The following is a 14,190-nucleotide window of genomic DNA, read 5'->3' on the forward strand; positions in this document are numbered from 1 at the left end:
GACACTGGGACTTACCATCAATGGTACTTACCATTGCGGAGACAACCATATTATATTTAGTTCTTATTTAATCATTAATTATTATTAATTGCGGTACAGTTAAGCGTGTATTAAACCGTAAGCGGTTAAATATAATAAGCGCAAACGATATGTACTTAGAGTTAAGACGCGTATGCGTGATTGTAGGAGGCGCAGGGAGCTCGCCATCATGCGGAGTGGGGGCTCACGGCTATATAGGGAGAGCCGAGAGAGGGATCGAGGCTCTTGCTCTCGCGACCACCGACGTGGAAAGACGCATGAGTCAGTCGTGCAATATTAAACATAGAATACTTTATTTTATTTGTGCGGAATATTTTATTTTGTTTTTGGATGTGAAGGGAGAGAGTTTCTTTATATTAATTTTAAATAAATATTTTATATTTATAATATAAGACCGAGTGCCCGTTCATTTATCCATCAACGAAATCCTGTGCGTGGTGACGTCTTCGGTGAATCCTGGACAGATCCTGACGCATAGACTGGAAGCTGCCACATCCTGGTGGTTCCTGAAATAATAATTAATACAATTAATTATTAACAAAGCGTGTGACGCGAGTGTTGCGTCATTGCATATGACGAACAAAGGTGACAGTTGGATGACGTCATCTTGTGCCTTTGTCTCTGACAAAGGAAGCTACGCAGTAACAGCGGGCAGTGAAGCAGTAAAGGTGCTCATCTGGAGAAGGGATTCTCATCCTGGGGATCCAAAGGTCTTGTCTGGAGACAAGGTAAACTAAGTATCAGTGGTGATCATCTGGAACAGGGGTTCTCATCCTGGGGATCCAGAGGTCCTGTCTGTGGACCAGGTAGACTACGCAGCAGCGGTACTCATCTGGTGAAGGGGTTCTCATTCTGGGGATCCAGAGATCTTGTCCGTGGTGTAGAGAAACGGACTGGCGACCGTGTTAAAGGTAGGAAAACTACCTAAACAACATAACTCCCGAACTCTCAAGACCCATCGTCCGGTCACAACCTAACCTCAGGTTAGGTTTAAGACGCAACAATTATCCATTTGTTATCCGACAACATAGTTAATTGTGGACGTCGTCCGGCAATTCGTGCCAACTGAGGCGAATTGTTTGAGTTAAAAAGAAAACTACTATGAAGATGATTACATACTAGGCGAAATATGTTCTAAAATAATCACACGGAAATCTTGAATCGTAAGGCAGCTATCCTGCGTATTTCTATCTTATGCGACAGAAATCTTGCCGAACACCATTCGAAATGCCCTCACGATCGGAAATCTTGAACGCGCACATCGGATATCTTGATCGCATCGTAGGTTGCGATCGCGAATGCAAGGAAACGTAAACTGTCCAGATTGCACGAGAGTCACTCGAGATCTGCACAAGATACTCGCGCTTTCTTCGTCACTTATCGACGTATCGGTAATCGTGGACGCAGGTACAATTTCAATGAACGCAAATTAAAACTAAAACAATACAATAATTCGATAGCTAGATAAAGCGGCCGAATGAAAGAAGAGTCACGTGACGTTCGACCTATCGAAATTAATGGCGATACCGAAACAAAGCGAGGCACTTTTATATATGTTGAGTCGCTCCACCGAGAGAATTTCGCGTGATAACCATGGGTACAGAACACTATGAAAATGAATTAAGAAACTCAGAACTGAAGAGAAAGATTAATCAATCACGAGGTGTTCGTTTCCTAGATCAAAAGAGAGTGATTATATTACGTGGAGCATGCTGATTCAGCCGCAGATCCTTGGAGTTGCATAATGCTCGAATTTTTTAATTACACGTGTGTCTTTGATCCTTTGGAATTGCATAAGGATCAGACTTCTATACATATATTATTCGATTAGTAACTCTATTTCGTTTATATAAAATGTCTGCAGAAAATATGTATAAAAGTAAGTACAAAATCTTATTCTACATATGTGCATATTGTAAATGCATCTGTCGTACACATACATATGAATGTAACATGAAATAATCCTAACCTCATTGACTTGTATTATATCCATCTAAAGGGTGCGGAAAAAATTTCAAAAATATATTTTTATAAAAGTCAAGTGTTATGGTTGTCAAATGTGTATGACAGCACTATAACTATTTGCATGCGCGGCTGCATTATAAACAAAAATAAAATCGTATACTCATGCGCAGAATAAATGACTTAGCACTCTATATAATCAACAGTTAACGCTCTAATAATCTAGAAGCCTGTAGTAAAAGGATCACGAAATCTATTTATGATGCCATTCCACGACTTACTGAAGTACCGAGATCCTCGACGCACGTATCGAATTAATCGATTTCTTAATTGTCTCTCTCTTGATCGAACGACTCGCTCTCACAATCAGTGCTCCCTTTAACAGCGTCAAATATTTAATTAACGAAATAAAATTTAAACTTCCCACGTCTTATACATATAGATTACAAAATCACTTAAAACTGAAACTTACAGTTAAAGGTAATTAAATGTAAAAAAACGTAGTATATAGACGCAAATAAATAACTTATATTTATACTAATTTATAATAACATTTTGAGATGTATATTATATTTGTAAAATTTCACTTTGATTTAAACTTCACTGAGGCAAACCTTTAATAATTAAACCTTTTCATATTTAAACAATATGTTGCGCGTGTGCGTGTTTCTACTCACACACAATATTAATACTAAATCATTAGCTTTTTCATTTATGAACTCGTAGAACCTAAATTAATTATTTTGCGAAATAAACATACATTGGAAACATCCTTAAACATATACAATCCTACGGAATGCGAAAAAACGATTATCGTAAAAATTTTTCTTCGACATTTATCCGTCATGTCCATTGTTCAACTCAAGAGATTATTATTTTATTACACTGAGTGGCAAGATGCGTATCAATCCCTGCAATGCAATAAGAGTAAAAGTAAAGAAGAAGAAAAGAAGTAGGCGCAAAAGAATTGCTAGGATAATAATATTTTATTAAAAATAAAGAAAAATATAATCGAATTTCGCAAGAAGTTACCGTGTGGTCTGATAAATTAGTCTAACGACTCGCCGACTTTCCCCGAAATTAGTAATAATCGCAACGATCTTATATCGGAAATTGTCATCGTGCAACGCTATCATAGATTTGTTATTCAAAGAAAGTCATCAGAATCCCAGCGTTATACTCGCAAAATCTCTCTCATCAGAATCGCAGACAATGCAAAATATTTCTTAAGTAGTACATGATAGTTTTCAAAAATCCGCGCGATCACGCTCAAGTTCGTCATCTCATGCGCAAAGTATATGCCCCGTAAGGGCCTAAACAAAAGCCCTGACTATCCATGATAATTGTAAAATCAAAAGCGACGCCCCCAGGAACCTAAAGGGCGTCATTGAAAAATTTCCCATTCGTCAGGAAATGTTAATAAACCAATGGAGAGGAGTAGCAAGAAGGTTGATATACCCGCGACATCCTTCGGGAGAGCAGATTTTACTCCGGACTTTTAAGCGCAATTGACCGCACACTACCTATCCGGCCGCGTACTTAGATCCGGCATCAAACAGTTTTTTTTTCGATCGACGTTCATTGATGTGTGAGTGCGAGAGAAAGCTCAATTCCGATAGACTGCAAATTCAGCCAGAGCCAGAAAAAACTCACGACGCTCTCTACAAGCAGTAAGTCTCTTTGGATGAATTCTATCCCACCTTATTAAAAAGGGAAAGGGTTCCTGAATGCATAATACTGCTGAGAGGATCGCATTAACAACCATAAACCCCTCCCTCCTTCAAAGTTCTCCTTCTTGCGGGTTTCCTGCATAATTGCAGAGTGAGCCTCCGATTTCGCGGGTTTCCTGCATAATTGCAGAGTGAGCCTCTGATTTCGCGGGTTTCCTGCATAACTGCAGTGTAAGTCTTCCCCTACTTCCCTCTCCATACTTGCTAATACACTTGTAGAGGTGCGAATTTTACAATATTATGTAGATCCAGGAACTCCCTCTTAGATTCGCTTCTTCATTATTATTATCGTTTAGTGGAGACTTCAGCCCATTCCAAGCGGCTTTTAAAACGATCGCGAAATCGTCGGAACCGACGGCTGAGGCGAGAAGTGGCTCGGGTTACGGCCGACGCATTCTCGGACAACAGCCAATCGCGAGATCTATTAGAGCGATTAATTACCGATCATATCGAAATAATTAACCAGTACACCGCCCATAATAACTTCGACACACCCACATCGGATATTCCCCGTTACTTTCCACCTGCCTCGCCAGAAGCACCACGCGTTCCCTCTCCCTCTCTACCGAACCATTCTCTCTCCCCTCACCCCACCTAATATAGAATGAGATGCGGCTGCAATTGCCAAGAGTTGACTGAGATTCCCTCCTATTATCACGACGCCTACGCCTTTATCAAAGGACACCGCGGGCGAATTCCCTTCATTCATGGGGAAGAATTCTATAAATGGCTCCTCTCTAATTTCCCTATCTTAGATCTCTCTTTCCCAGAAGGTGTACCTGCGGGCCAGATGATCCCGATGAAGAGCAGTTCTACAGAATTGTAGAGAGAAGTCTCCCCGGCACACTCATCCCTATGTTTACTCCTATCTATCTCAACCCTGTAGGATTTCCCGCTGACATCCTCCGAGCCTTCCTTCCCCCCTCTACCGCCGAAATTTCCGAACTCTTATGATCCTCACTCGCACTCACTCACTCTCCACACACACGCACAAACCTTTTTTATGTATCATTTAGTAATTTATTGAAAAGTTATTGTAATAATCAACCGGGATACTAGCTTTTTAAAACAATAACTTCTCCCCCTCTCTGTTGATGACCTCCGCATTCATGTATCACCCGCGATCCACACACACACTCACACTTCTATTAGCGAATAAATCCGCTTATTATTAATATTATGTATAGAATTTCTCTTGTCGCGATATTAAAATAAATTTATAAATTTTAATCTAAATGGTTTCTATTAATTAGCAAATACGTTCCCACTCATTCCCGTAATCCAAGATCGCACAAGGTCCCATCCTGAACAAAAGAGATTAGATTCTCTTGCCGAAAAGGGACCACCGAGCGAACGGTCCTTTAAATAGAGTAAAAGCGACTCTTGCGGTCGTTGACCTATTTGGACCTAAGCACGTTCGTTCGGCTCGAGCAAACGCACCGTTCGGCGTTTGTTCGAGAAATAAAGTAGTTACGTCCACCCTTTGACTCCTGCTTACCCGAGTCCGGACGTAACAATAAAATAAGCACTTTAGTGTAGTGTATAGCTCAGTGGGCGTTTCTATAATCCCACTACGGAGCTACAGAGTGACAACTGCGCCGGAGTAGCATAATTCTTGCAGGCTCTTGGTCTTCCACCAGCTCCGTCGTTCATTAATATTCAACAAGTCGCAGATATTTTACGGTTACTGTACGCCTCCGTGAACAGTGAATTGTGTCCAAGTTACTTCAAGCATAACACGGTGCAATATTTATTAGAAGCCGTCGGTGCGCGGTAAGTGAAAACATTTTTGTAAGTTTAATTTTTTAATAAAGTTGTAATACATGGAGAAGCGGCTTCTTCATATTCACTTCATGGCGTGGAGAATAATATTGTTACGTGGACCCTGTGGACTCCACGATTTTTTTCTTTCGGAGAACGCAAGGCGATATTCGAAATATGCAGATGCACAAATAAACTGTGATCTGATAGGCGAGGAAAACATATGCCGAGATAGTTAAATAATGAAAGTAAAGATTGTTATAGAACTTGGAAACCAAATAGATCGACTCGTAAAATTCAAACTGTAACTCGTTATGCTCCAGGAAGCTAACCTATAGTCGACAGTCCTCTAAACAAAACCAACTTAAAAACTAATAAAATTTTAGAAGGGAGAATAACAACGATACAGATCCCAAATAATCCTCAGCTGACAGATCACAGTTACGCGATATCGGACTGAGATAAACTCGAGGGGGTAATAAAAATATCAATCTCACTTGATAGCAACAAATTCTCCATTGGTCAAAACATAAAAGCATAAACAAAAGCCCTGACCAATACTAGTAACTTTTAAGGCTCCTGGGTGCTCACCGCGGCCATATTGGATTGTGACGTCAAAGGCGAGAAAGCACACGCTGAAAATTCTTAGATGCCATTTTTTAATGAAAAGATATTTCGATTAAACAGCACTTAAGATGGCTTTAGCACACTCTTAAAAACCCCCGAAAACTATCCTTTTCCCTTTATAATCAATCAACATCTGTAAAATGATCGAGATATCAGACTTTGACATGCGGAATGACTGCGTATGTGCAAAGACCAGACGGACTGGGCTTCATAATATTACATTTTACAGCTGTTGATTGATTATAAAGGGGAAAGGATAGTTTTCGGGGTTTTTTAAGAGTGTGCTAAAGCCATCTGAAGTGCTGTTTCATCGAAATATTTTTTTATTTCGAAATGGCATCTAAGAAATTTTAGCGTGTGTGTTCTCGCCTCTGAGGTCATGATTTCGACATGGTCGGAAAGGAGCCAGGAGCCTTAAGTCAAGGGAAACGCCTCCGGGACTAAAAGGGCGTCATAAAAAATTTTTTATTCGTTGGAAAATATTAACAAACCAATGCAGAGGAGGAGCAAGGAGATTGATACCACGACATCCCTCGAAAGAGGATATTTTTATTTCGGACTTTCGGGTAAGCTCAGTTTTTTTTTCGCACTCGATTTTTTTCGTCTTTTTTTTAAACTCAGCCTCGCACAAACTTAGACCTCATTTTCAAATATTGACGCTCGTTTGGTGTGTGTGAGAACACAGTGCGACACCGAGAGACAGTGACTAATAGTGAGTTCCAATTGGATATACCAGTCAGATTTCCACCTGGAGACTACAGTCACTGATCCTGACGCAGCCTGATTTTGTGAATATACTATCTACGCACTCTACAAGTAGTAAGTGACCCCCAAAAATCTCTTCATATATATATATAGTATGTATATCTATATCTATAAAAGAAGAAGTCCTGACTGACTGACTGACTGACTCATCAACGTTCAGATCAAAACCGTTTAACCTAGGAACGTGGGAAGATGCATTATTTTTATGACGCAGGCACCCACTAAGGAAGGATTTTTGGAAATTCCTTCCCTAAAGGGGTGAAAAGGGGGGGTTAATTTTTTTATGAGGATACCTATATCTCAAAAACCGAAGATGTTATAGACGTAAAAATTGGTGGATTCTCCTTTAAAAATAAAGAAACACGTGTTTTACCATTTTTCGAAAATCCAGAGGTGAAAAAGGGGAGTTAATTTTTTTTTAAATGCCTATATTTTAAATCTTTATTATAAAGTAGCGTTTTAGTTGCTGCTTAATTCTATATATATATTTCTTAAAAATTGTTGAAAAAGTTTATTTATCTACTATATTTTTTAATAATATATAATTAGGTTTACCGTTTGTTTGTATGTTTTAAGTAAATTTATTTATTGTTTGAATGCATAATTATTTTTGAAGTATTAAAGCGTATTTCTCGCGAGTGCGCTTTATGTGAGAACAGTTAGTACCGCAATTCCGCCGAAAGATGGCTTCGCGGCGAACTGTCTTTTCGTAGTTAAGAAACTGTCACAAGAAGTATATAAGACGACAAATGCTCTCGTATTTTATTCTGGTGTTACATAGTTTACATGAAGAACAATTTTGTTTTGTTTTTCAGGAATTTGTACTTTATTGATAAAATAAAATTAATAAAGAGATTGATTATCCATATATCTATATCTATAAAAGAAGAAGTTCTGACTGACTGACGTTCAATTACTGTTTCTGTTTATTTGATTTAAATACTGGATACTATAGATTTCTTACTTTATTTCAATATGTTTCTGTTTCTTTGATTCAAATACTGGATACTGTTGGTTTCTTACTTTATTTCAATATGTTTCTGTTTCTTTGATTTAAATACTGGATACTGTTGATTTCTTACTTCATTTTAATATTGTTTCTGTTTCTTTGATTTTGTTCGAGAACGCAACTTGCGGAATAGATAAGTCAATTTTATGTATCAATAGTTTTAATCAAATTAAATACACTGATTAACAAAGTTATACACGCACAATACTAATATAAAAATAATTGAGTTTCAGAGTGAGTGATCGAATCAAATTATAATGGTAAGCGGAGGTCGTCAACGAATTTGCGGTTTAACAATAAGCGGAGAAGCGATATGCGGTTTACTGCGATATACTGCGATAAGGGTCGAAAAATTGGGTGGGCGCTCCTTTTATTATCTACGTGCTGGAGCCTCCCCCATCGCAAGGAACCAATAAATTTGCGACAAAATTTGAGTCGTTGAGGTGACGCAAGGGCGCCGGGCGTTATTGGCAGCCCCGTGTTTCGCGCGGAGTAGGCACGAACCTGACATGCGCGAGGCGTTCGATAATGCGATCGATTGGCTTGCGGGAGCCACGGGAGCCATGCCCGTCCCGATATCGGTTCTCACGACTCACAAGTAACACTACCCAACTGATACTCACCGATTTGAATGAAACATACTTACTAAACACCGAAAAATATTAAATACGTGTTTTTTTGTTTCGGCTAAACACGCTTTTTAGGGGTAGAAAGCACCCCTCAATCCCTGGAAGTGGAAACAGTTATGGCTAATTATTTCTTAAAACGATACATTTTCTGAAAAAAGTGCTTAGGACCAAAGTTGTAGAGTTCAAAGTGATGCACTTGATGGCGACCTTGAAGTCGACCTTGAGATCGATTTTTAAGGTCATTTGAAAATCATTTCATGTTTTTCAAAGGGAGTAGTTTACTTTTCATCCCGAGAATCGATAGAGCGTAAAATTTTACATTCAGAACGTTGGTGATTTGTAAATAAAACAAGCCTCTGCAATTTAAAATTGTTCATTGATCCAACCAATTAAGGCAAGATCAGTCAATAATTCGATCGATAAAGGAATTAAAAGTTAATTATTCAATCAAATAAGGCAAGATGTGATCGAAATCCAGCCAGTAAAGGCAAGATATGGTCGAGATCCAGCCAGTGAAGGCAAGATGTGAGCGAAATTCAGCCAGTAAAGGCAAGATATGGTCGAGATCCAGCCAGTGAAGGCAAGATGTGAGCGAAATCCAGCCAGTAAAGGCAAGATATGGTCGAGATCCAGCCAGTGAAGGCAAGATGTGAGCGAAATCCAGCTAGTAAAGGCAAGATATGGTCGAGATCCAGTCAGTGAAGGCAAGATGTGAGCGAAATCCAGCCAGTAAAGGCAAGATATGGTCGAGATCCAGCCAGTGAAGGTAAGATTTCATAATTTCTTTTCATAGTCTATGAGTATAAATTCCATAATTGGCATTATTCTTTATATTCATGGCAATAATGAGGAATAGCTTTATCTTCTATCGCAAAAAAATGCTCCATACACAGAGAGTTAGTACACCACGCACATTTTATTACTGCAATGTTATTGCAGATTTTGCAGACTGTACCGCAATTCTTTAAATAGAAATCAACAGGCGTTTTACATCTATCTGGTTTTTCTTCAATATATCTACTTTTCCACCAGGCATATTTAATTATGTTTTGGAATCGGGGTGATGAGAATTGATTGTGGATTAATGATTGAATTTTGAGAATGTTATTCCTCAAATGTAGGTTAATATCATAGTTGTATAAGAGAATTAAGTCCGAAAATTGTTTCAGGAAGTTTTTCCACGGTCTGAATACGTAGACATCCAATGGTTGAGTGAAGCCAGTTGTTCCCGCAGGAATTGTAAGGATTTTTACTTCTTTATTACCCTTGTCTATATTTTCAAATTTCTTTTCTGTTTGTCCTGACCAAGAGTCCAAACACAAAATAGACTTCTTGCCAGCATTAGGCAAGAAGACATCTTCAAACCATTTAATAAAAATGTCGGATGTCAATTTTCCAGATTTTGTGGCAAAAACGAGGATATTATCTGCTTTGTACATTGACTTCTGTATTATCGGTCCGAAACGGCCACTTGTTTCTTGCAGAACTATTAGTAGTATTGGTTTTATTGAATTCCCCTTAGGGTTACAATCTCTTTACATAAAGGAAACAACAAAACATAACAAACTTATACCTCTCCTCCTTTCTCAATTCGTAACACTTATTTCCTTATATCTACTTATCCTATTACTTAATCTAACTTAACCTAACTTAAACTCGCCCGCTGAGGATGTTGGGCATCCGCCTCTGGGTCGCCCGTTATCCCGGCCTTCTCCCCATAGCATCCGCCCAACCTCCACACACACACACGCCTTCCGCAAGGACTTCCATTTCCTGTACTTTCTTTCCTTCTTTCTCCTTACTTTCCCTTCGCGATCTTTACCTTCCCTTCCTTCCTTCATTCATTCGTCTCTCTCTCTCTCTCTCTCTCCCCTCCACCTTCCTCATCCACCATTCCCCTTCCCCTTTCTCTCCTAACATCTCTCTTACCACCTCCTGCCAACTCTCTCCCCCCTCCCTCCATTCCCTACACCTCTCCCAAACAGGCTCCCATGATTCCTCCTCCCTCCCACATATCTCACTTCCTAATCTAAACCTCGCCACCCTTTTCCATCTATTTTCTCTCCATTCCTTTCTTAAATACTCCGGCACTCCTTCGCCTTTTATCTCCTTGTACCATCTATTATACCCCGATCCTTCTATTCTCTCCCACCTTTCCCTCCTTTGCTCTTCCAAGTCATGCCTTATCACCCTTCCATACCAACCCTCTCCCTCCCCTCTTCTCTCCTCCACCTCCTCTATCCCCCACCCTCTTTTCTTGAAGAAACCTCCATCCTTTCCCTTTCCCATTCTGACCCTGCTCTTCCCTCCCTTGCCCTTCCTCTCAATTCCTCCCAGCACCTCCTCGCCAATTCCCCTCCCCTTCCTTCCTCCATCCTTTTCTCAAACTCCCACGCCCTTTTCCCCGCTCTCGTTCTCAATTTTTCCCTCTGTACCTCCTCTCTTACCATGTACCCCGGTGTCCTTCCTTCTACTCCTAACATCCACCTTAGGAATCTTTCCTCTAACCTTTCCATTCCCTCTCTCTCCTTCCATCCCATATCTCCACCCCATAACTCAATACCGTCCATACCAACCTATCAAATAACCATAATCTTCTCCCCCAATCCTTGCCAAATCTTCTCTTCCCTATTCCCCACATCTGCCCCATGACTACTGCCGCCCTTCTTATTCTTTCTTTCACTTGCCCTTCCTGCCTTCCGTTCCTCTGCACTCCTTCACCTCTTCCACCTTTTCTCCTTTTTACCTCCATTCTCTTTTCTTCCATCTTCCCCCTCCTCTTCTAAACCTCATTATCTTCGTTTTCTTCGCATTAAGCTCCAACTTCTTGTGTTCCAAATATCCCTCCAGTCTTTCTATCATCCCTCTCAATTCCTCTTCATCTTCCGCCATCAACATCATATCATCCGCGTACGCTAACGTGTATATCCTCTCTCCTCCTATCTTTATCCCTCCCCTTTTAACTTTCCCCATTTTCTCCTCCAAATCTGCCATTAGAATATTAAATAACAGTGGGCTCAATGGGCATCCCTGCCTCACACCTTTACCCGTCCAAAATTCCTCCCCTAATTCTCCACCCACCTTTACTCTGCACCTCGTCTCCCTCATTATCTCCTCCACTCTTCTTCTTAACCCTTTCCTTATCCCTCTCTCCCTCATTGCCTCCCCTAACTTCCCTCTATCCACCGAATCAAATGCCGCCTTTAAATCCACGAACATTACCGCCATTTCCCCCCCTTCTTTTCCAATTGCCTGCTTATCACATAATTCAACACATATATATTATCTATCGTCCCCATTCCCTTTCTAAATCCCGTTTGGTTCTTCGGCACTATTCCTTTCTCCTCCATCTCCTTTCTTATCCTTTCCGCCAACACCATCGTATATATTTTGTATATCGTCGGCATCAGCGTTACCCCTTTATAATCCTCCACCTCCCTCCCTTCTCCTTTCTTTATTATCGGCACTATTACTCCCTCTCTCCATCTCTCCGGCCATCCCTCTCCCCTCCATATCCTGTTACCAAATTCTAATGCCCATTCCTCCAAATTCCCTCCTCCATATTTCCACAACTCATTCGGAATCTCATCTATCCCTGCCGCCTTTCCCTCCTTCAGCCTCTTAATTGCCTCCCTCCACTCATTTTTCCCAATCTTTTCTTCTTCTTCCTCCTCTTCTTCCCCCTCTACCCATCCCTCTTCCATCTCTCTTACCACTCTCTCCTCTACCCCTCCCAATAACTTCATAAAGTATCCTCTCCATTCCTCCATCCCAATCTCCTCACTTATACCCTCCCTCCTTCTCCTTTCTCTATTCACTATCTCCCATACCTCTGCCTCCCTTTTCACCTCTGCTGCCTTTCTTTCCCATTTCTCATTCTCCTCCTTCTTCTTCATCTCACATAACTTCTTGTATTCCATCCTCCTCTTCTTGTATTCCTCCCCCTCTCCCCCTTCTCTCCTCCACTTCCTCAGCTCCTTTCTTACCTTCTTTTTCTCCCCCTCACATTCTTCATCCCACCATCCCTTCCTCTCTTTCTTTTTCCTTCTCCTCATCTCCCTCTCTGTTTCTCTCATCGCCTCCCTTAGTTTCCCCTCCACTCTTTCCCATTCTCTTTCTATTTCCTCCTCTCCCTTTCCCATTTCTCCCACTTTCTCTCTCAATATTCCGCATCCTTCTTCATTCCACATCCCTCTCCCCGCTCCCCCTTGTTGCCTTCCCCTCTCTCTCTCCTTCTTCCCTTCCACTTCTGTCTCTATTGGATGATGATCCGAGTCTACCTTGTCCCTCACTCTTAGTCTCCTCACTCTTTCCCTACTATCTTCATTCCCTATCACGTAATCTATTACCGTATTCCCTCTTCCCCCCGTAAATGTCCATTCCCCTTCCTCATCCCCTCTTATATTACCGTTTAATATGCTCCATCCCCTTTCTTCTATAAACTTACACAATTTCCTTCCCTCTGCATTCGTTACCCTATCTTTTGATCTTCTCTTACCTTCCCCCTCTTCCTCCTCTTCTGTCCTCTCCTCTCCTCTCACTCTTTTCCCTTCTCTTCCTGTCCTCGCGTTAAAATCCCTCCCTATAATTGTGTGCACTCCTTCTTCCTTATCCTCCATCCACTGCTCCATTTCCTTTACCGCTTTTTCCATTCCCTCTCTTACATATACCCCCACTATCTTCCATTTCTCCCCCCCGCTTTGACTCTCCCCACCATAAATCCCTCCCTTTCCTTTTCTATCTTTACTCCCTTCTCTGTTATCTCTTTTCTGACTCCCATCATCATTCCTCCTATCGCTCTTCCTTTCTTACTCTTTCTACTCGCCCATTGTGCCTCCCATATATACCCTTTCGGTAAGTTCCTTTTGGCTTTCTTCCAATCCTTTTCCTCTAGCCATGTTTCTGCCAGCACTATTACCTCCCATTCTTCTAGCCCCTTCCAAAAATCCTTATCCTTATTCCCTATTCCCGCTATATTCCAAAACACCATCTTCCATCCTCCTCTTCCCCCCTCTCTCGTCCTCTCCTTGCTTCCCTCTATTTCCCCCCTCTCCCTTTCTGTCACCCCTCTTCCCCCGCTTCCTCTCTTCTTATATTCCCTCTTTCATCCTTCAATACCTCCTCCTCCTCATCCCATCTCCACCATTTATCTCCTATTCTTATCCTCCCGTTTCCTACCCATGCCCTTTCCCCCTTCCTCACTTCCATCCTTGCAATCTCTCCCAGCTTCCCTCTTATCTTTCTTTCCCTCCAAGTTAAATCCGCTCCAATCCTTTCTTTTCTGCCCCTTAACCTTCTTTTCTTCTCCATTACCTCCCACTTTTGCTCCTCCCTCTCTAGCTCCGCCACCACCATCTCCCTCCCCTTCTCTCTATCCTCTCCTATCTTCCTAATCTTCACTATCTTCACTTTTGCTTCTATCTTCTCCATCAGCTTTTCTGCCCCCTCTCTCCTCTTTCCTTCCTTTACCTCCAGCCCTCTTATCACAATATTCCTCCTCTTTTCCTCTTTTTCCATTACCTCCCATTTCCTCTCTATTTCCCCTACCCTCTTTTCCATTCCCTTTCCTACGCCTACCCCCTCTTCTGTCCCTTCCTATTTTCCACCCCTCCATCGTCTTTTCCAGCCCCTCCATTCTCTTCCTCATGCTTTCCATATCCCTCCTCAA

At 41.2% G+C, this 14,190-nt stretch overlaps 1 pseudogene; it reads right to left on the reverse strand.

Annotated features, from left to right (window-relative positions):
- Window positions 1–445: 445 nt before the first annotated feature.
- On the reverse strand, window positions 446–13,512 carry LOC145938656 (uncharacterized; annotated as a pseudogene).
- Window positions 13,513–14,190: the final 678 nt, after the last annotated feature.

This window comes from Prenolepis imparis, unplaced genomic scaffold (assembly GCF_030444845.1).
Source record: "Prenolepis imparis isolate NDT839.2.m4 unplaced genomic scaffold, iyPreImpa1.0 SCAF_7, whole genome shotgun sequence".
In the NCBI taxonomy this organism is placed as follows: domain Eukaryota; kingdom Metazoa; phylum Arthropoda; class Insecta; order Hymenoptera; family Formicidae; genus Prenolepis; species Prenolepis imparis.